A 20,295-nucleotide genomic window follows, 5' to 3' on the forward strand; every position below is an offset into this window, starting at 1 on the left:
AACAGTTTAAAAACTCTGTTCCTGTAAATGTGGCAACTTACATTACACAGCAGGGAGCGGTGACGCCGGGGGAGGCGGCGGCATTGGCAGATGAGTATGTATTGATTCACAAGGGTAACTTCGGTGGTTTAGCTATTGAGAAGGCTCATAGCAGAGAGAATTTTTCTCCTCGTCCAAAGTTTGGATCAGAGAGAAGGGGTGATTGTGACACACGGTATAGACAGCCACCTGCATCTGACACACGGTATAGACAGCCACCTGCATCTGACACATGGTATAGACAGCCACCTGCGTCTGACACACGGTATAGACAGCCACTGGCGTCTGTCAAAACATGTAACTACTGTAAACGTTCTGGACATTGGAAGGATGAGTGCCCACTTCTTGGCTCGAGGGGTGGGTTTAAGGCACAAGTAAAACCTGCTCTGCTGGCCAATTCCCTCACCCAAAGGATGGTGTCACCATCGGTACCGTCTGCTAAGACCATAGGACAGACGTGCCTGGAAGAGTATGGTGCGTTTCTTTCTGATGGTTTTGTGTCTTTACAGGGCAGTGACGTTAGGGTGCCGGTCAAGATACTGCGGGACACTGGCTCAATCGATTCGTTTGTGCGTGAGTCAGTGTTGCTTTTTTCAATTGATTCTGACAAAGGGGATGTTATCTTGATTCGAGGGATGGGGATGTCTGTGTTCCCTGTTCCTGTGCATAACATTTATCTTGTTTCAGGTTTGGGGAATGGTGATGTGCAGATAGGTGTGCGTGCTGAGTTGCCTGTTGATGGAGTGGACATCATTTTGGGTAACAATCTGGCCGGGGTACGAGTGTGGGCCGATGGGCCTCTCCCAAATGTAGTCACCCAAAAGTCACCTAGTCCAACTTTGTTAGACACTTCATCTGATGTCATTGTGTATCCAGCCTGTGCGGTTACACGTGCCATGACAGCGGCGGTTGAATCGGTTCATGTGGGTTTGATTCTGCCTGAGCAACTCCAGTCCATGTCGAAGGCTGATTTGGTTGCAGAACAGGTGATTGATCCAGCTTTACGAGAGCTGTTTGAGAAAGCCGTGCCATTTGAAGACATGGGTAGCTCGGCGCAGGGATACTGTCTTCATGACGGTTTATTGTTTCGGAAGTGGATACCGCATGGGGATGCTTTCGTGGGTGACCCCATTTTTCAGTTTGTGGTACCATGCAAATTTCATCCATTGGTGTTGCAGACTTGTCATGACAATGTGGCAGGGCATCAGGGAGTGAGGAAAACGTATGACCGTGCGCTGAGACACTGTTTTTGGCCCCGTTGAAATCGTTGCTGCGCTCCTATTGTGTGGAATTAGGGGGTGACTGGGAGGAGGGGCTGCCCTGGCTTCTATTGGCCTCCAGGGAGGTAGTCCAGGAGAGCACGGGGTTTAGCCCTAATGACCTAGTTTTTGGTCACAGAGTCCGTGGTCCCATGGCTGTGTTGAAGGACAGCTGGGACATGACAGAACCCCCTCGGAAATTGGTTGATTATGTTAATGGTTTCAGACGCAGGTTGTTTTTGTCTGTTGAGTGGGTGAAGGAGAAGTTGTGGAGGTCTCAGGGAAGAATGAAATCCCTTTATGATCGCCGCACTGAACTTAGGCAGTTTAAGGCTGGCGATCAAGTTTTGCTTTTACAGCCGGTAGTAACGTCTCCCTTTCAGGCAAGGTTCATGGGCCCTTACACTGTTGTGCGGCGGGTGTCTGACCTGAATTATGTTATTGCCAAAGGCAGGAGGGCAAATAGGGTATGTCATGTGAACCTTTAAAACCCTACTACTCTGGCCATCCTGAAGGGGGGGAGAATGATGGGGAGAATAATGGGGAGAATAATGGGGAGACTGAGAAGGTTTCTCTTTGTACCACTACAGTGTACAGGTCCACCTCTCCAGTAGCCGGCCCTGAGGAAGGAGTAAACCCGGATGTGGTGTTGCAGGGGCGGTTGAAAAATTCAGAGTCATTGGGGAGGTTGGATGTGATTTTGGCAGATTTGGATGACTCGAAGCGTGTTGAGTTAATAGCTCTGATTAACCGTTATCCTGCTTTATTTTCAGATGTACCCTCACGCACACATCTAATTGAACATGATGTGGATGTGGGAGAGGCAGCCCCAATAAAGCAGCGCTTCTATCGTGTCTCACCCGAGAAACGCAAGCATTTGGACGATGAGGTTCAGTATATGTTGGACAACCAAATTGCCGAATCATGTTCGTCAAGTTGGGCGTCGCCTTGCCTGTTGGTCGGTAAACCCGACGGAACCTATAGACCATGTACTGACTTTCGTAAAGTGAATAACATTACCAAACCAGATGTGTTTCCTCTTCCCCGCATGGAAGACTGTGTAGATCAGGTGGGATCGGCTACTTACGTGAGTAGGTTTGACCTTTTAAAAGGTTATTGGCAAGTCCCGCTGTCTAAGCGTGGCCAGGAGGTTTGCGCTTTTATCACTCCCTCTGGGTTGTACAAATACTTAGTTATGCCGTTTGGGCTTCGAAACGCCCCCGCTACTTTCCAGCGCCTTATGAACAAAGTAGTTGCTGGTCTGGATGGGTGTGCCGTCTACCTGGATGATGTGGTGATCTACAGCGACACATGGTCTGAACACCTTCAGCGTATCCGGGCACTATTAAAAAAATTGGTCTGGGCACGGTTGACTATTAACTTGGCCAAATGTGAATTTGCAAGAGCCACTGTCACCTATTTAGGAAAGGTGGTCGGTCAGGGCAGAGTGCGCATGGTTCAGGATAAAGTTGTGGCTATTGTAAATTATCCCCCTCCAGCGACAAAAAAATTTTTTATGCGTTTTCTGGGTTTAGTGGGTTATTATCTGAGTTTTTGTCGCAACTTCTCATCCGTAGTAGAGCCGTTGACTAACTTGTTGAGGAAGGACTCCAAGTATGTCTGGTCAGGCAGATGCCAAGTGGCATTTGAAAATGTGAAGGCCCTATTGTGCTCTGAACCTGTGTTAACTGCTCCACGTTTAAATGACTCCTTTTCATTACAGGTGGATGCTTCCAACGTGGGGGCAGGGGCAGGGGCAGTCCTCCTGCAGGCGGATGTGCATGGGGTGGATAAATCGGTGGCCTTCTTCTCGAGGAAATTTAACACCTACCAACTTAACTACTCAGTTATCGAGAAGGAGGCGTTATCACTGATTTGGGCACTCCAACATTTTGACGTGTATCTGGGGTCAGGGGTGACTCCCCTGGTGGCGTACACGGATCATAATCCTTTGACCTTTTTAAAGTCCCTCCAAAATCCCAACCAGAGGTTGATGAGGTGGGCTTTGTTTTTACAGCTCTATTCTTTGGACATTCGTCACATTAAAGGGTCTCAGAATGTGATTGCGGACGCATTGTCCCGCATACCCTAAGTTGGTCCCATGAGGATACTTTGTTTTGCCTCTCTCTATCTGTTCCCCAATCCCTACTGTCTCCTGCTCTCTTAAATAGCTTCTTAGGGCCCTATGTTGCTGAGAGCGGAGGCAGGATGGTGAGGGGAATGGGTGAAGGGTAAAACAATGTTTCTTTTTATTTGAATATAGGGGACAAAATATTGTGTTACTTGAGTTTATGTATTGATTTAGTTTGGTTAGTCACTTGTAAATAAAAATGTAATTTGTTAATAGGGAAGAACCCTTTTCTTTAGGGGGAGGGTGTGACGACCCCCACCCTACCTGCTAATGGAGAGTCTGTTGACTCACCAGGAAGCATGGTGGAGTGGGTGGCTCGTTAACTGTATGAGACTCACCTGTGCAGTGCAGACTAGCTGCCTGCTCCTGAATATATGTGTCTCTGTCTAATTCCCTCTCTGTCTGCTTTCTCCACTCCCAGGCACAGGTTGTACCAACACCCAAGCTGCATCCTTTGACATATTATAGCACTGATACTTACACCAAACACACACCACAGCATACTTACTCATTCATCCACATACGGCACTCACCACTGATTCTAATACAAAACATTTCATTGTTCATGTGCTTATGCTTTTGTTTGTTTAGATAGGTTTAAATAAATAATTTTTTGTTAAATTGTTATTACGTGTGAACTCCCTATTTGTCATAAATTATCTGTTTGTGACAATATATAAAAAACTGTACTTTTATTTTAATTTTTATTATTTGTTATATTATTTTTATTTCTATTAAATTATAATGTCAAACATTGTAAGGAAAGGGCAGTTCTTTCCTTATAAGTTCTTTTACTTCCCCCTGTTCCTTCTCTAACACCTTTTAGTTTTTTAAACTTGTTTTATGTTTCTATGTTCGAGACAAATAAAAATTAAATCAAATCAAAAAGGTATTGACTTTTTGCACATTCTTTTCTGCCACAAACATTTTAAAACACACTTCCTTGGTATTTTCATCTGATAGTTTATTATTATAAAAAAAAAATTATTCACACACCAATTCATAATCATATTTAAACGATTCATTGCCCTTTTCTTTCATTGTTCTTGTTAGCAATATTAACACTTTGGCTGCCTAAGGTTAAATTCATGATATACCATAGATTGCCAGCGCTATTTGTCTATGGAGAAAGTCCCCTTCTTTGCAGGGCTATAACTTTTTAAATTCTATTGCTACATTGCCATTATTAGGGCCCATTCAAAGTCCTATATGTATTGTTCATTGTGTAGCAACGTTAAACTTTTTCATTCACATATTCATAGTAAAGTATGGTCCACTCTAATGTATAAGTATGTTTTCATCTCTTTCTGCAGCTTTCTCCAGAACGTGATATATAGCCCCAAATGCATTATATTGATGATGAAATACAGTTTGATGGCAATCAGCGCGATATAAAAAATGCCAACTAGACGTACTTCTAGAAGTTACTACACGTCATCTGATGTTGACCGGATGGGCGAGGGGGCGTTTATAATTCCGTGGGCAGCGTTATACCAATCATCTAATGTGGGTCAAATGTTGATAATAGCAGTTAGTATCGAAGACGGTAACGTTACACGCTGAAACTCACCCCAGTCTCCGCGCGCCGTTGGGCGATCATCGTAGAGTAGAAATCTTATCATTATGGGATATATTTTTACCCGGTCCATCTCCAGCTTGTATAATGGTATATACGTTCCAAATCATGTTGTTTATCGAGTTATTGCCAATCGATCACCGTGTAGCGTGACGAGCCAGAGTCCCATGACCTATAGCGAGCGCCCGGAAGTACTACGGACGTCTAGGACAACCTCTATGCAACATCCTGTTTGGCGATTGCGCCGATCGGCCACCAGATGGCGCTCCTGAACCGCCAGAGAGCTCAGTGGGTCCTGCTGGTGGATCTCAGGCCAGCGGAGGGGACATATGAATCCGATCGCAGATTTTTGAAATATTGATATAAGGACGACGTAACGCGTCCTCCGGCAACTTTAGCATGGCCAGCAAAGACGTCTAAAGACGGTTCCCGGCAGTCAAAGTGTTAAGTTCCTTTGACATATCTGTGAGATTATAGGGTGTAGGGTCAATTCAAAATATGTACACCATGGCCAACAGAGTAACATGTGTTGTTTTGCAATGAATGGCATTTGAGTCCATTTGAGTTTTCAAAGATATTATAAAACCCCTCCCATCACTAGTATATGTGAAAATATAAAGGGTTCACTTTTTAGTGAGTTTTAAATGGGAGTTCCTACCAGCTAACTACCTTTATGAATTCTGAAACATGTGAAATAAATTCTCAACACATTTCGCCACATACTGTACTGGTACTTGAGCCCAAATCAAACATTAACATTAACATTAAACTGGACTTTGAAGAAGTCTTTTATTCATTGCACACATTGACAATGTCATCATACAGTGACACACACAAATGCGATGGGCGGCACACACGCATGCAATTTTTCTTTTGGGTCGCCGATGAAATAATAATAAATAAAATTAAAAACATGCAGTAAATACTATATTTTTCTGTTTCTCAATACAGGTTACACTGTTATGACAATTTAGAGGATAACAGCATTTAAGCAATGTATTAATTATGACTAATTCATTCCACCTCTAACCAGCTTAAAGTGTATGTATGTTTACCTATGAGTAATTTTTACTACGTTTGAGATCTATTACAAGCTTGTGTTGGGCCCTGATCATTTTAAAGTAAGACTGTGTAAAGGTTGTGTTTTCTTAAAAGACCTTTAACGTCACTAGCTAGGCCAAGTGTGGGATAAATCAATGTATGTTAGAACTAGAGTTCTCCAAACATGTTTCTGAACCAGAAGACTTTTGCCTCAGTGTGACAGCTTAGACACAGCCAAGCTATACAGACATTAATATACCTGTATCTTTTGCCTTTGTGTATTTTATTTTATTTATTATTATTATTATTATTATTATTATTATTATTATTATTATTATTATTATTATTATTATTATTATTATTATTATTATTATTATTATTATTATTATTATTATTATTATTATTATTATTATTATTATTATTATTATTATTATGTTTCTAATCTAAGCAATCCAATAACAAACTATTATTTGTCTAGTTAATCAATGAGATTTGCCATGGCAGCACACAACCATTACACCAATGTTTTTATATGTGGTTGCTCGATTGATTAATACGACGCTCTTAACTGTCTGTTTTGCAATGCTGTTATGATGCTACAACCAAACAATAAACACCCAACATTGCAAAAGACTGAAACGTATTCAGGGCGTACTGTGATTGGCTGATGGACATTACTGTATATATACTGAACTGAATACCGTACCTTTATTGACGACTACGCTACTACAAAAGAGGACTCTGAGCTGAGAAGACTGTTACATGCAAACATTCATTAAGGTATGACCACAATAAATGCAGAGATGCATTCAAACATAATACTTAAATGTTAGAGCTATTAAAATAGTAATAATGTCATAATGTGTTGCTCTCTTTAGATGCTTGGAGGGAAGATTCTTGCTCTTGTGGCATTCATGTTGCTTCTCTCAAGCAGCCTGGTAAGACATGGCCTACTGTATACGTGAGTTTACTGTATGTGTTGTATCTCCTTGCTTATTCTGCTGTCTTGTTGTTTGCTTCTGAAGGCTGACAGTGACCATGACATCGAGAAGCGTTCTTCAAGTTACAGTCATGAGGTAAGTATCTAGGCTAGATAAGATGATGTTAACTCATACAAATCGATCTTTTTACTTCTGTTCTGTTAAAAGAAATTGCAGTAATTGATGATTTTTGCCGTTAGTATAGCATACAACCTCCTTCTTTTCCCCTGTAGTTTGGCCGCTTTGGCTTCCCCAGATTTAGGAACCCCATGGACCCGTACATGTTCCAGTATCTTGGGGGATGGGCCCCATGGGGCTAGCACTGATCACACCCCCAGGGCCCCCACAGCACCAGCATCGACCCCCGCAGCCCCGCAGCCAAGCAGCACCAGCAGCCCCCACATCACCAGCATCGACCCCCGCAGCCCCGCAGCCAAGCAGCACCAGCAGCCCCCGCAGCCCAGCAGCACCTGCAGCACCACCAGCAGATGACTCAAAATGTCAGAATAATGCTAGAATGTTACTTGCAGATTTATTGACTTGATATCAGTTAATACATTAAAGAACATTCAATGCACTTCGTTGTCTCTCTCTCTCTACTGAAGCGGTTGATATATATTTCCAGCTCTTTACAATAGTGTATTGTGTGGCTGGCAACATGTTGGTGAGTGAGGAGGTGAAGTGGTCATTTACACACTGTCCTTTTAATGAAGTTATTATCATTGTGTAACATCAGGAGTAACATCATTTCAAGAAGTACGATGGCTTTTGTGTCATAAAAAGGTTCTCTAAAAAGGTTCTCTAAAAAATCTCTAATCTGTTTTTCTTTGTAACTGATTACAGTTACCAGATTTTTGTAATTGAATTGTCATAATCCAGTTACATCTAGTGTGGCAACTCTGGCATACAACCCTCTTGGATACTATTGCACCTTTTGGGCCCAGCTGGGGATATTGTGGCCAGATATGCTTATAGGAAGAGGTCATTTTAAGATGGATATGCTGTAATTTCCTCATGATCAAATAAGGGGAAAGACTCTCATAAGTCACTGTAAGAAAAAAAGCTGCAAGAAAACGGTAAATGTCTGGCATCAATGGTTTCCAAATACTTACTGTCAAATTACAGTAAAATCAAATACATTTACAGATTCCAACCTTTATTTAATGGTTAATATTTAGATAAAAGGTAATTTACTGTATTTTTATGGTATTTACAGTGTATGCTAAAGTCTCTGACTCTAGACTATGGCCTTGCATGCATCTAGATCAAACTGACTTCATTAAAACCTGGGCACAGCTTGCATGCATGCATCATGTTATTAATATGGTTAAAGACTGAAATTATTCACGTTATATGAAGCTGCAGTTCTGTTTGGACTATATTGGCTATGGGGAGAGTATTTAAGGTGCTTATTTGCTATAGAAACCCATCAGTGACTATTATCACTTGCAGCATTTTCTCTTCTAACTTCCAAAGAGTTCAACAGTAGGGTTGTCTGACAATATACCAGCCGTGGCTATGAGAATATTAAATAATCATCATTATACTGTATAAAGCTGTTTGCAGATGGTGCTATCATCCTTTTTCTAATATTTTTAAGTCAGCACCACACTTATTTGTTGTTTTTGAATACTTTAAAAAGGTGACAGAATATAAAATAAACAACTTAAAATCCACTCTCATGGCCTTTAAAAGGGCAACAGATGTAAAGTTCTGATGTCACATTCTCTGCATCTGATTGACCTATCAAAGTTTGGCATTAGGATTTAGATAGAAGGTAAAACTATGTTTTTTATTTCTAGCTTTAATATCAGTCAGTACCATGACGTATTGTCCTCTGTGATGCCAGCTCTCACATCAAACAAAAAGAACATTATTAAAGTACCTAATCTCAATACTAGGGAGCCATGTCCTCACAGATTGTCAGATATATGATATAGCCTACTGTCGGTCAGGTCATGTCTTGTTCTCTTTTGGCATGGTTTGAACAGGCAGATCATACAACATGGTGTCTGATAAAAGTCAGATTTGTCTCACCCTTTAGTTTCTATAGTCTCATACTCAAATATTTTGCCAAGCGAAGTTTTGGATTTCTCATTCATAATGCTCTGTCTGTATGGTATATGTTCAGACTGTTCAGACACCAGTTATCATTTCTTCCCAGATCAGACTTTGCTAACAGGTGTCATACAAAACAATTCCTGATAAATCACTGTTTTCAACTTCATTATTGTATTTAGTTCATTTTAGTTAGCTCATCTGTAAAATGCTCATTGCATGTTGTTATGCCTTGATGCATTACAGTGAACTAGGGCAGTACCCATTAAAAACCGGATGAATGGTTCTCAAGATATGTGAACTATACAGACACACACGCATATGCATAAAGAGTCCTTATTTTATAGTTAGATGTGAACTTGAATTAGTGTTGTGAAGGATCAGATTAAACTGAATATATATATTTATTTATGGATATATATTTAATAGTATTTGTATATCGTTGATATCCCCTGTATATTCCTTGTACAATATACACTGAATATCCCTTTAGTCTACTAACAGCCCATAATAGTTTCATTCTACCATTGGACGAGAACCTGGCGCCAGCAGCCAAGCCCCTTGGTTCAAGTTCAATCGTGCCGACGAACATGTCGTTACAAGCCCGGTTCCGCGTAGGAATACGTCTGGCGAAATACGAATGGTACTATTTGTTCACAGCGCATATATATATGGCGCAAGTAAAGTAGAACTTTCTTTTAGTCCATTAGTCCTTTACCCTCCAACCTAGTAACAGACGCGAAGCCTCACCCACGACGCACGTGTGGTGCAGTAAGGCCTACTTGGCCTCAGAATAGGCATTGAGACATCGTGTGGATTAATAGTTGAATTGTCATAGTTTGGCACTATACCGTCGAGTGGGACGTATTTCTATTAAGTTAATAATAGTCTATTATGTATGGTGCATCATTCGGTTAGAGTTATAAAGTGAGCAGTACCCCCATCGTTCCTGACGTTATCTGGAGTCTTAACCAGGCTGGGCAGACCACGTGTGGTGCTTGCATCCGAGGAGCTCCGGGCCAGGACGAGTGGACCTGTACATTGGATTACTTTACCCGGACGACGGCGAGCCTTCCACGGCTTGGATTATCTACGTGCTTTGGGTGCTTTGATTATGCCATGGATAACGGCCAACACTGCTGAGTGTTGGAACTACCCCCCGAGAGGAGTCCAGGTGAGACGGCGCTCTACCCCGAGTGAGGTCGCCTCACGTCTCTTCGTTGTGGACCGGCAGCTACCGTCCACCAGAGGGCCCAGCTGTATTCATCTGCGGACCGAGGTTCTGTGGGCACCGTGTTCAGCACTCTGAATTCTCCCAAGAAATCGTCGGCCAGATGGGATACCGCCAGCGGCTCTCCTAACCCCCCCCCCTACTGTCTTACAACCAGCGGGACCCCCCCTTTAGTGTATCCAGCTATAATCATTTAAGTACCATTGCTATAGTTCCCTAAAGAACCAGGTTGTATACTTGCTCCCTGCGTAACCAGAGATTGGACATTCAATGTTGATTTACCTACGAATACTCATTTGCCTTACAAGTGCATTTCAAATCATAAATGTCATTAAGTGAACGTTGTATATACCCTTTGCTATATAAAATATTCGATTTATACATTTGTGTGGACTTCGTTTCATCAGGTGGGAAAGTGTTCATCATATCTATATCATGTACTGGATGGCCAGAAGTTAAAGTACAAGCGGTAGTGGTTTAATAATACCATACTTATCAATACAGTCAGGGAATTGTACCCCTCAGTTACAATTGGTCCTTCGAGCCGGATGGTAACTAGTGTAATATTAATATAGTGTTATTAATATTGAAATGGCCTATGATGAACACTCCATGAAACGGTCCTCCTAACGTAGAACGCCTGCAGCGCAGACGACAGCCACCTCAGTACTTAGAGGATTACGCTGTCAGTCAACTACCTAGCCTTCTACAAACGGTAAACGCGGTAAAAGTAGAAAGTAAAATTATGTCTGACCTTAACGACCAGGTTTCCCCGACCACAGAGGCCCTAGTGGGTTCTAATGTAACTGACCAAGCTCACGGTGGGGACCAGGAGGGAGCTGACATGCCTTTACCCCCCGCCAATACCGAAGAAGTAGTCCCCGACCAGCCCCGGGAGGAAGACAATCCTACAGAGAGAGAACTCTGCACGGAAGAAGAGGAGGAGAGCGCCGAGGAAATAGAGCGCCAGGACTCCCCAACGAGTACAGCCAGGAGCGGCTCACCCAGGAGCGGCTCACCTCTACAACCGTCTTCCCCCAGCGAAGCGGAGAGGATGCTATCACAGGCGTTCCTCGTCAGCCTGACAGCCGCTACCGAACGCGATCGACTTCAGGGTGAACGCGATCGACTCCAAGCACAGATGCTTATCGAGCGCGAACAACTCCAAGCGCAGCAACGGAGCGAAGAAGAGCGCATACGCCTGGAGATGAGACGCCTTCAGACGGAAGAGAATATGGCAAGAGACCGGGCCGACGCCCAGCGCGCCGCTGCCGGTGCCCAAAGAGAAGCAGATCTCACCAAGCGCGAAGCCGAGCGCGACAAGTTACAAGCGCAGCTAATGGAGCAGCTGATCCTCAATGCAACACCCTCTCCCTCCGCCAGGGGTTCAAGGAACTCGTCGAGACAACAGTCAAGGGCAGCGTCTCCTAACCGAGCAAGCGACCCTGAACTTGACCAACAGACCAAGCCTATACCCCCCGCAGACCCCCTTCCCAGACCGGTCCAAGCGAGACCCAGCTACAAGGAAGGAGCGGCATATACTGCGGAGAAGCTAAATAAACGACTACAGGATCTAGAGGACCTGATAGAAGAAGAAGAGGGAGAGGAGGAGAACCAAGCCCGACGACAGCACAGTACTCCACCGGACCAGGAGGTCCAGTACAGCCCAGGCTATACCCCCGCGGCGCTGCGCTACAGACCCCCGACTCTATTCACGGGTGAGCACGACGCACGACCAGCCCCGAGGAATAGCACCTGGACCAGCGGGCCATGGTACCCTGCCGGTACCAGCCCACAGAGAGGCGCAAGAGGAGACTCGCCTAGGAGGTCTCTCCCCCAACGCTCGCCGATGTATCAGCCATCCACGGCGTCATACATTGCCACGCCGACGTTCCCAGACTTCACCTATGAGAATCGAGCACAGTACACGGAGCTCCGGATGTGCTTAGAGACAATGATGGTGGATGTCGCTGATGAACGGCACAAGTATGCAATATTACTGAAGCACCTGAAAGTACCGCGAGCGCACAATATAGCGCTAGCCTATGCCACCTCTACGACCCCATACACCGCGGCTCTAGCAGCGCTGGACCAGAGATATGGACGTATATGGGATTACGTAATCCAAGAGATAAGGCATATTGATCGCCTACCCCCAGCAACAGACAATCGCTCATTAGACGACCTGTCGATAAAAGTGCAGTCCCTGGTAGGGATGCTGGGAGCGCAACAAGAAAAGGGTATGCACGAGCTATACGCCAACTCTAACGTCGAGAGGATTTTAGAGAAGCTGCCACCCGCAAGACAAGAGCGTTTTAGGCGGCAGAGAGACCACCGTGATCCTAACGGTCCCGAACCATCCCTCCTCGATCTAGCCGACTTCCTGGCAAGAGAAGTCAGCAGCTTACGACTGGATACGTTCGTGCGGAGCACGCCAAGCTCCAGAGAGGGACCCAGGAGAATAAACGATGGAAGAAGATCGGTGACTGTCATGCACCAATCAGAGTCAGTACCGAGCAGTAAGAGCCACAGTACCCCCTCGAGAAAAGAGAAGTGGAAGATGGTGTGCCCCTACTGTGAGAAGGAACACTGGCTGTCACAATGTGACCTGTTCACAAAGATGAATGCAGAAGAAGTGAGTCAATGGATAAAGTCCAACAGGCGCTGTTACCGATGTGCGTGCAGTCACATGGCAGCCGAATGCCGCCTAAAGAAAAGGTGCAGTCGGTGTGACGGAGCCCATCTAGATGTACTACACGACAGTAACAGAAGAAGGCCTGCACCTGCACCATCGAGCAGCACCAAGGCAAGTGTCATGTACATTGACCCCGCCAGCAGCAGCGGCGCCCAAGTGCTCTTAAAGGTAGTCCGTGTGACATTGAGCTACCAAGATAAAGTCATGGACACTTACGCCGTCCTTGATGACGGGTCAGAGAAGACCCTTCTGCTCGCGTCCGCTGCGGCCCAGCTGGGACTGCGGGGGAGCGAGAACCAAATGACGATTCGGACAATAAGAAGAGATTTAAAGACGATAAAGGGCGAGAATGTCTCCTTCACTATCGCAGCAAGCGGGCAGCCAGAGCGACGGTATAGGATTACAAATGCTTTCACCAGCCAAGAAATAGGACTATCGCAGTACACCTACCCCATCGCCAAGCTGATGGATAAATATGTGCACCTGCGTCAACTACCTATCCCGCTCATAGACGGCGCCACCCCGACCCTGCTGATAGGCTCCGACCATGCAGACCTCATCGTCCCGATAGACCGGGTCCATACAGGACCCCGAGGCTGTCCTGCAGCAGTCGAGACCCGCCTAGGGTGGACACTACAAGGCCCCCTCGCTAAATCTCTCAACCGAACAGCAGCCACTAGCTGCCTCCACTCCAGAACGACAGAAGAAGACACCACTCTCCTGCAGCATGTCGAGAAGAAAATTGACTGGCGACGTCGTGCGCTGCTCCGCGCCTCCCTGATCAAAGACGGCTTTGATCTCCGGCAGCGGGCCAGCAGCGACCCCCCAGTATTGCGCAACCTCAACCCAGAGGTCGCAGAGGACCCAGCAGCAGATGAAGAGGTCCGACACAGTGTGAAGAACAGTTTCTACGTGGACAACTGTTTACAAAGCGTTTCGACTCAAGAAGAAGCCGAGGTTCTCCTACTCAAGCTACGCGCCTCCCTGATCAAAGGCGGCTTTGATCTCAGGCAGTGGGCCAGCAGTGACCCGCACGTATTGCGCAGCCTCTCCCCCGCGGACAAGGCTGCCAGCAGCGAGACCTGGATGGCGACAATCCCAGGAGAAGCCCAAGAAATGACACTAGGACTAGTCTGGCGCTTCAAAACAGACTCGCTCCACTATAGACACAAACCCCTGACCACGGAGCAGGGAAGGTCGACGGCGATACCGACCACCAGACGGAGTGTGTACAGAACACTCGCCAGACAATATGACCCGTTGGGATGTATTCTACTTTACACCACCAGATGCAAAGATGATTGTACGAGCACTATGGGACAAGGACCAGGGCTGGGACGACCCAATACCCGCACACCTTGCCTCCACATGGAGAGAGTGGGAGACGGAACTCCGCTCACTCCCAGGCGTCAATATACGCCGCAGCTACTTCCCACCCACAGTGAGGCCAGAGACATGCAAGATTGATCTACACGTCTTCAGTGACGCCTCCGAAGTAGCCTATGGATCGGTGGCCTACTTGCGTGCCCAAGAGAAGGGAGGAGAGATACACACTGCTTTCATCCTGGCTCGCTCAAGAATAGCCCCACGAAAGCAACAATCTATCCCGCGTCTAGAGCTCTGCGCAGCCCTAGCAGGAGCGCATCTAGCCACGTTAATCCAACGTGAACTCACCATTCCGGTGCACAGAACAATCTTGTGGTCAGATTCCACGACAGTACTCACATGGATCAAGTCTGATTCATGCAGATACAAAGTCTTCGTGGGAGTCAGAGTCACCGAGATTCAAGAGTTAACAGAAGCAGCGAGCTGGCGGTATGTGGACACCAAACACAACCCAGCTGACGTCATCACCCGGGGAATGTCCCTGGATGACCTCACCCGTCGCAACATCTACAGTGACGGACCAGAATTCCTCAAGCTCCCGGAAGAAGAGTGGCCTACGCCCACCCCACGGGAAGCAAGTAAAGAGGAGGCTGAGAACAAGAAACCTATGTTCTGTGGACTGAGCACAGTCGCCTCCACAGACCCCAACATAGATGACTGCATTACCCTACAGAGTGCGCAGCTAAAGACATTCCTGTGGCGCCACCCAGAGATTCAGTCCACCACTGACATTTCAGCAGCTGACTACGAAGAAGCAGAGCTTCTTCTACTACAACGAGCCCAGAGAGACTCGTTCCCCGATGAGCTAGACTGTCTACAGGGAGGAAAGCCCGTCCCATCAGACAGCAGACTGCTCCACCTGGCACCCGAGAGAGACGCCCATAATCTCATCAGAGTGGGTGGTCGCCTGCGGAGAGCCCCCGATCTACCGGATGACGTTAAGTACCCGATAGTCTTGAACAGCCGACACAAGGTCACAGAGCTGATCATAAAGAAATATGACGAGGACGTACACCACGCAGGAGCAGAGAGAGTCTTCGCGGAGATCAGACGTCGCTATTGGATACTTCAAGGAAGAGAAGCAGTGCGACGCTTCCAGCGAACCTGTCTAGACTGCTGAAAGTGGCGCGCGCAGCCCAGCATACCCCGGATGGCTGACCTACCTCCCTGTCGCCTCCGACTCGGCGATAAGCCATTCCACTCCACAGGCATGGACTGTTTTGGCCCGTTGTATATAAAGAAAGGAAGAGGAACCGAGAAGCGGTGGGGTATTGTATTCAAATGCATGACCACCAGAGCGATACATATCGAACTCCTTTCAACCATGAGCACAGACTCATTCCTTATGGCCTTCCGAAGATTCACATCACGGAAAGGAAAACCGTCTACATTGTTGTCTGATCACGGGACAAACTTCAAAGGCGGAGAAAGAGAGCTGAGAGAGAGCTTCCAAGCTATGGGCCCAGAACTTAAGACCCACCTCGCTCCATCCCAGATTGACTTCCAGTTTAATCCCCCGAACGCACCCCACTTCGGTGGAACCTGGGAACGAGAAGTACGTTCTATAAAGACAGCCCTGTACGCCGTGCTTGGGGCCCAGACTGTGGCGGAGGAAGTCCTAATGACAGTCCTCACGGAGATCGAGGGAGTATTGAACTCCAAGCCCCTCGGCTACGTCTCCAGTGATGTAGCAGAGGTCGACCCAGTCACCCCCAACACACTCTTGATGGGGCGGCTAGACCCCGCGCTACCCCAGACAATGTACAGGCCTGAAGAAGCGAACGGCCGAAGAATGTGGAGGTACAGTCAAGTACTAGCTGACAAGTTTTGGAACAGCTTCCTACTCCACTACCTACCGTCTCTACAGACCCGCCAGAAGTGGGTAAAAGAGAGAGACAATTTGACAGAAGGAACAGTCGTCATGATTATCGACCAGTCACTACCCAGAGCTATGTGGCCGGCTGGCCGCGTAAGCAAAGTGATCACCGGTGCCGATGGCAAGGTCCGAGCAGCTGAAGTGCTCGTCCAAGGGCGAACTTACACACGACCCGTGGCGAGGCTAATAGAACTGCCCAGACTCCCAGACACTATCGATGACGACCATGACCCCATGACTTTGTGAGTTGACTGACCCTTACAGCGGACCTTGAGTGGTAGACAGTGCGGTTAATCTGTCTCTGCTTAGCTAATTAGGTGGGACTAATTAGGGGGCGGCTGTTGTGAAGGATCAGATTAAACTGAATATATATATTTATTTATGGGTATATATTTAATAGTATTTGTATATCGTTGATATCCCCTGTATATTCCTTGTACAATATACACTGAATATCCCTTTAGTCTACTAACAGCCCATAATAGTTTCATTCTACCATTGGACGAGAACCTGGCGCCAGCAGCCAAGCCCCTTGGTTCAAGTTCAATCGTGCCGACGAACATGTCGTTACAAGCCCGGTTCCGCGTAGGAATACGTCTGGCGAAATACGAATGGTACTATTTGTTCACAGCGCATATATATATGGCGCAAGTAAAGTAGAACTTTCTTTTAGTCCATTAGTCCTTTACCCTCCAACCTAGTAACAGACGCGAAGCCTCACCCACGACGCACGTGTGGTGCAGTAAGGCCTACTTGGCCTCAGAATAGGCATTGAGACATCGTGTGGATTAATAGTTGAATTGTCATAGTTTGGCACTATACCGTCGAGTGGGACGTATTTCTATTAAGTTAATAATAGTCTATTATGTATGGTGCATCGTTCGGTTAGAGTTATAAAGTGAGCAGTACCCCCATCGTTCCTGACGTTATCTGGAGTCTTAACCAGGCTGGGCAGACCACGTGTGGTGCTTGCATCCGAGGAGCTCCGGGCCAGGACGAGTGGACCTGTACATTGGATTACTTTACCCGGACGACGGCGAGCCTTCCACGGCTTGGATTATCTACGTGCTTTGGGTGCTTTGATTATGCCATGGATAACGGCCAACACTGCTGAGTGTTGGAACTACCCCCCGAGAGGAGTCCAGGTGAGACGGCGCTCTACCCCGAGTGAGGTCGCCTCACGTCTCTTCGTTGTGGACCGGCAGCTACCGTCCACCAGAGGGCCCAGCTGTATTCATCTGCGGACCGAGGTTCTGTGGGCACCGTGTTCAGCACTCTGAATTCTCCCAAGAAATCGTCGGCCAGATGGGATACCGCCAGCGGCTCTCCTAACCCCCCCCCCCTACTGTCTTACAACCAGCGGGACCCCCCCTTTAGTGTATCCAGCTATAATCATTTAAGTACCATTGCTATAGTTCCCTAAAGAACCAGGTTGTATACTTGCTCCCTGCGTAACCAGAGATTGGACATTCAATGTTGATTTACCTACGAATACTCATTTGCCTTACAAGTGCATTTCAAATCATAAATGTCATTAAGTGAACGTTGTATATACCCTTTGCTATATAAAATATTCGATTTATACATTTGTGTGGACTTCGTTTCATCAGGTGGGAAAGTGTTCATCATATCTATATCATGTACTGGAAGTTAAAGTACAAGCGGTAGTGGTTTAATAATACCATACTTATCAATACAGTCAGGGAATTGTACCCCTCAGTTACAATTAGCAATATTTGCAATAAATACAGATACAATGGCATGGCTACACACTCTTGCTCCACAATCATAATCCACTGCCCTGCTGGATGGTTAGCGTGTTTCCCCATACTATTTCATGGCTCCAGTGACAGGGGATTGCATACAAGTATGATATTATGGTACAGGATCGTTCATATGTTTTACAAAGCGTAAATTAATCTAACTCGGTTCGTCCTTCTGTTCCTACTAACTATTACACACTGGCTGCCATGCAGACATGGGAGACAGGGGAGTCAGGGATGAGCAGTAACACATTACATAATGAGATTACAGCAGTCTGAGTCCCAAAAATATGAAATGTGATACAAATGCACATGCAGCGTGGTCCTGTGGTGTTTATCACATGTTGTTGTGATGCTGTGTTATTTTTTTAATTAAATTTTTTTTAGTTTGTTTGACAATTATTAAAATACATTACATGTTACAACAAGTCATGCACCCTAAAATTATCAAGGATAGCACAAACAAGTCTTATAAGATAAGATAAGATAAGATATTCCTTTATTAATCCCCTTGGGGAAATTCCAGTGACAGACACATACAGCTCATCGTCTCATTAATAACAACATATCACAATCATTACATTTTTACAGTAACAACGGCACAACATAAATTCACACAGACATGTACAGTACATTTGTTGACACATGTCATCTACAGAATGCCTGAGACGCCATATGCGATAGTCGGCTGCAACAACAACAAAGTGTCTGAAACAAAGTGTCGTCGCGCCAGGTGGCGGGAGGGAGGGCGGAAAAGATTGTCCAGAGGGAGGGGGCATGGACTGGGGGATAGGACTTTGGTGATGAAACAGTCTTAGGCCCCCCCCTCCAGCATGCGTACTAGTCAGCTGCCGTCACCATCACGTGGGAGTGGCGCCGGGCGTACACACGGGAGGGGGGATTGGGTAGGGATTGGGGGTGGGGGAAGCCGCTCGCCACTCTTATCTCCCAGAGGGCCTTCGACTCCACAGCTTTCTGGTTCGACCTTGGTCCAGGAATTTGTTTTGGCTGACTGACTGGCACATTTATCCCAGCCACGTCACTTTAAATTTGATTTGAATAGAGTGAAATATAACTCTATTGATTTGAGTGGAGTGAGTTTTAACAACTCCGTCCAAATGACTGAATGCATTATTAGTCCAAGTGTCCAAGTGTCTTAATCAGTTCATTTTGGTAGGTCATGTGCGTGGTAAACAGATCCAAAATCTTCTTTTTGCAGTCCAAAAGCTTCGATAATCCAAATATGTCCCAATAGGCAGAGAGGGTTAGCCTTATTCTGCTTCTTGAAGAAAATATGCAATAGCATATGCATAGAGCATAGCAGCGTCGGGCTCCATGGAGCAGTAGAGGCGGCGGTAGGAACAGCCTTGAGGAGCCTGGGGAGAGGAGAGAAATGCGACTGTCTCTGGGAAGGGCTAGAGAAGGGCCTTGGTCCTTGGTCTCAGCAGCACATAATATTTACATAAACATGTATTACACATATTATCATCAGCCTACAGTATATTGATACAAAAATAATTAAAAAGTAAAATACAACATTATTAATAAAATATGTACAAAATGTATAGACACACTAAAACTACACTACATTAAAACAGGAAGCTTCCTGAGCTACTATGGGACATTTTCTAGGAGCCATTTCCTAACGTTCACCTTGAAACTATACAGGTTCAAGGCCTGTTTGGTTGTCAAATTAAGCATTACATCACGAGACAGAGTGGGTTATAGAAATTAGATCACGCCTATGGATGGCTGTTAGGCCCGAGGCGCAGCCGAGGGTCGTTAGACCCCCATAGGCGTGATCTAATTTTTATAACACACTCTGTCGTGTGATGTAATGCTTTTATACAATGGCCGAATTCATCCAACCTTACTGCTATACAATAAACACACATTAATTGTCGCCCTCTTTCGAAGTTGGTTATGCTTAGAGTTTGGAATCAAGCCGGTGGTCTATCGTCCTGCTCTAAAGATAAACTCTAAGCATAACCGACTTCGAAAGAGGGCGACTTCGAAAGAGGGCCTAAGCCTAACCAGTTTAAAACAAGGCAGACATTAATACAATTTTCAATCAATCAATCAATCAATCAATCAATCAATCAATCAATCAATCAATCAATTCAATATTTTTAAACCTACTTTAGAAGCATCTAAGAATGAAGTTCTTAACAGTTCTTAACCAGTTCGAAACAAGGCGGACATTAATAAAATGTTCAATCAATCAATTCAATAACCCACGCTCACTTAAAACAGCGCACCT

At 45.7% G+C, this 20,295-nt stretch overlaps 1 protein-coding gene and 1 long non-coding RNA gene across 2 annotated transcripts in view; both read left to right on the forward strand.

The window, feature by feature from the left end:
• Nucleotides 1-20,295, forward strand: part of cnga1a (cyclic nucleotide gated channel subunit alpha 1a) — a gene marked incomplete at both ends in the record, with an annotated part of 155,293 nt that overhangs the window by 3,279 nt on the left and 131,719 nt on the right. The window lies entirely within an intron of this gene.
• Nucleotides 6,762-7,597, forward strand: LOC311232394. Its single transcript, XR_014619944.1, has 4 exons — nt 6,762-6,826; nt 6,925-6,984; nt 7,072-7,122; nt 7,260-7,597. It is a non-coding gene; the product is annotated as an uncharacterized lncRNA (long non-coding RNA).

Source organism: Notolepis coatsorum (genome assembly GCF_963971535.1).
Source record: "Notolepis coatsorum genome assembly, chromosome: 7".
In the NCBI taxonomy this organism is placed as follows: Eukaryota; Metazoa; Chordata; class Actinopteri; order Aulopiformes; family Paralepididae; genus Notolepis; species Notolepis coatsorum.